Consider the following 2,500-nt stretch of genomic DNA (forward strand, 5'->3'; position numbering starts at 1 on the left):
CAGGATTCGAACCTGTGCGGGGAAACCCCAATGAATTTCTAGTCCATCGCCTTAACCACTCGGCCACGACTGCCGGGACAACGTTCCGTGGGGAAGGGGTTGGGTCACGCATTACCTGAAGACTTTCCCAATTAAGTAAGCACAATTGTTCGTGCGTGACGGATGCTGGGACAGCGTGCGAATTCGTTATGCAAAAATTAATACCACCTCGAAAAAAAAAGATTCGCAGACGACAGCATTCGAACCTGTGCGGGGAGACCCCAATGGACTTCTAGTCCATCGCCTTAACCACTCGGCCACGACTGCCGGGACAACGTTCCGTGCGGAAGGGGTTGGGTCACGCATTACCTGAAAACTTTCGCAATTAAGTAAGCACAATTGTTCGTGCGTGACGGATGCTGGGACAGCGTGCGAATTCGTTATGCAAAAATTAACAGCACCTCGAAAAAAAGTTTACGCAGCCGACAGGATTCGAACCTGGGCGGGGAACCCCAATGGATTTCTAGTCCATCGCCTTAACCACTCGGCCACGACTGCCGGGACAACGTTCCGTGCGGAAGAGGTTGGGTCACGCATTACCTGAAGACTTTCGCAATTAAGTAAGCACAATTGTTCGTGCGTGACGGATGCTGGGACAGCGTGCGAATCGGTTATGCAAAAATTAACAGCACCTCGAAAAAAAAGATTCGCAGTCGACAGGATTCGAACCTGTGTGGGGAAACCCCAATGGATTTCGAGTCCATCGCCTTAACCACTCGGCCACGGCTGCCGGGATAACGTTCCGTGCGGAAGGGGTTGGGTCATGCATTACCTGAAGACTTTTGCAATTAAGTAAGCACAATTGTTCGTGTGTGACGGATGCTGGGACAGCGTGCGAATTCGTTATGCAAAAAATAACAGCACCTCGAAAAAAAAAGATTCGCAGTCGACAGGATTCGAACCTGTGCAGGGAAACCCCAATGGATTTCTAGTCCATTGCCTTAACCACTCGGCCACGACTGCCGGGACAACGTTCCGTGCGGAAGAGGTTGGGTCACGCATTACCTGAAGACTTTCGCAATTAAGTAAGCACAATTGTTCGTGCGTGACGGATGCTGGGACAGCGTGCGAATTGGTTATGCAAAAATTAACAGCACCTCGAAAAAAAGATTCGCAGTCGACAGGATTCGAACCTGTGTGGGGAGACACCAATGAATTTCTAGTCCATCGCCTTAACCACTCGGCCCCGACTGCCGGGACAACGTTCCGTGCGGAAGGGGTTGGGTCACGCATTACCTGAAGACTTTCGCAATTAAGTAAGCACAATTGTTCGTGCGTGACGGATGCTGGGACAGCGTGCGAATTCGTTATGCAAAAATAATAGCACCTCGAAAAAAAAAGATTCGCAGACGACAGCATTCGAACCTGTGCGGGGAGACCCCAATGGACTTCTAGTCCAACGCCTTAACCACTCGGCCACGACTGCCGGGACAACGTTCCGTGCGGAAGGGGTTGGGTCACGCATTACCTGAAAACTTTCGCAATTGAGTAAGCACAATTGTTCGTGCGTGACGGATGCTGGGACAGCGTGCGAATTCGTTATGCAAAAATTAACAGCACCTCAAAAAAAAAGTTTACGCAGCCGACAGGATTCGAACCTGTGCGGTGAAACCCCAATGGATTTCGAGTCCATCGCCTTAACCACTCGGCCACGACTGCCGGAACAACGTTCCGTGCGGAAGGGGTTGGGTCACGCATTACCTGAAAACTTTCGCAATTAAGTAAGCACAATTGTTCGTGTGTGACGGATGCTGGGACAGCGTGCGAATTCGTTATGCAAAAATTAACAGCACCTCGAAAAAAAAGATTCGCAGTCGACAGGATTCGAACCTGTGCGGGGAAACCCCAATGGATTTCGAGTCCATCGCCTTAACCACTCGGCCACGACTGCCGGAACAACGTTCCGTGCAGAAGGGGTTGGGTCACGCATTGCCTGAAGACTTTTGCAATTAAGTAAGCACAATTGTTCGTGCGTGATGGATGCTGGGACAGCGTGCGAATTCGTTATGCAAACATTAACAGCACCTCAAAAAAAAAAGATTCGCAGTCGACAGGATTCGAACCTGTGCGGGGAAACCCCAATGGATTTCTAGTCCATCGCCTTAACCACTCGGCCACGACTGCCGGGACAACGTTCCGTGCAGAAGGGGTTGGGTCACGCATTACCTGAAGACTTTTGCAATTAAGTAAGCACAATTGTTCGTGCGTGACGGATGCTGGGACAGCTTGCGAATTCGTTATGCAAAAATTAACAGCACCTCGAAAAAAAAAAAGATTCGCAGTCGACAGGATTCGAACCTGTGCGGGGAAACCCCAATGAATTTCTAGTCCATCGCCTTAACCACTCGGCCACGACTGCCGGGACAACGTTCCGTGGGGAAGGGGTTGGGTCACGCATTACCTGAAGACTTTCGCAATTAAGTAAGCACAATTGTTCGTGCGTGACGGATGCTGGGACAGC

At 50.5% G+C, this 2,500-nt stretch overlaps 11 non-coding genes across 11 annotated transcripts in view; all 11 read right to left on the minus strand.

Annotated features, from left to right (window-relative positions):
- Positions 1-73, minus strand: part of TRNAS-AGA (transfer RNA serine (anticodon AGA)) — an 82-nt gene extending 9 nt beyond the window's left edge. The window contains exon 1 of the tRNA in view: positions 1-73. This exon is cut by the window's left edge and continues 9 nt beyond it. This is a non-coding gene — a tRNA (tRNA-Ser).
- A 151-nt stretch (positions 74-224) lies between these two features.
- On the minus strand, positions 225-306 carry TRNAS-AGA (transfer RNA serine (anticodon AGA)). The gene has a single exon. It is a non-coding gene; the product is annotated as a tRNA-Ser (tRNA).
- A 150-nt stretch (positions 307-456) lies between these two features.
- TRNAS-AGA (transfer RNA serine (anticodon AGA)) lies at positions 457-537 on the minus strand. Its single transcript has one exon. It is a non-coding gene; the product is annotated as a tRNA-Ser (tRNA).
- A 150-nt stretch (positions 538-687) lies between these two features.
- On the minus strand, positions 688-769 carry TRNAS-CGA (transfer RNA serine (anticodon CGA)). The gene has a single exon. It is a non-coding gene; the product is annotated as a tRNA-Ser (tRNA).
- A 151-nt stretch (positions 770-920) lies between these two features.
- Positions 921-1,002, minus strand: TRNAS-AGA (transfer RNA serine (anticodon AGA)). Its single transcript has one exon. It is a non-coding gene; the product is annotated as a tRNA-Ser (tRNA).
- Positions 1,003-1,151: 149 nt separating this feature from the next.
- On the minus strand, positions 1,152-1,233 carry TRNAS-AGA (transfer RNA serine (anticodon AGA)). The gene has a single exon. It is a non-coding gene; the product is annotated as a tRNA-Ser (tRNA).
- A 150-nt stretch (positions 1,234-1,383) lies between these two features.
- On the minus strand, positions 1,384-1,465 carry TRNAS-AGA (transfer RNA serine (anticodon AGA)). Its single transcript has one exon. It is a non-coding gene; the product is annotated as a tRNA-Ser (tRNA).
- Positions 1,466-1,616: 151 nt separating this feature from the next.
- On the minus strand, positions 1,617-1,698 carry TRNAS-CGA (transfer RNA serine (anticodon AGA)). Its single transcript has one exon. It is a non-coding gene; the product is annotated as a tRNA-Ser (tRNA).
- A 150-nt stretch (positions 1,699-1,848) lies between these two features.
- On the minus strand, positions 1,849-1,930 carry TRNAS-CGA (transfer RNA serine (anticodon AGA)). The gene has a single exon. It is a non-coding gene; the product is annotated as a tRNA-Ser (tRNA).
- A 151-nt stretch (positions 1,931-2,081) lies between these two features.
- Positions 2,082-2,163, minus strand: TRNAS-AGA (transfer RNA serine (anticodon AGA)). Its single transcript has one exon. It is a non-coding gene; the product is annotated as a tRNA-Ser (tRNA).
- A 153-nt stretch (positions 2,164-2,316) lies between these two features.
- Positions 2,317-2,398, minus strand: TRNAS-AGA (transfer RNA serine (anticodon AGA)). The gene has a single exon. It is a non-coding gene; the product is annotated as a tRNA-Ser (tRNA).
- Positions 2,399-2,500: the final 102 nt, after the last annotated feature.

The sequence above is a fragment of the Rhipicephalus microplus genome, chromosome 9 (assembly GCF_043290135.1).
Source record: "Rhipicephalus microplus isolate Deutch F79 chromosome 9, USDA_Rmic, whole genome shotgun sequence".
NCBI lineage: Eukaryota > Metazoa > Arthropoda > Arachnida > Ixodida > Ixodidae > Rhipicephalus > Rhipicephalus microplus.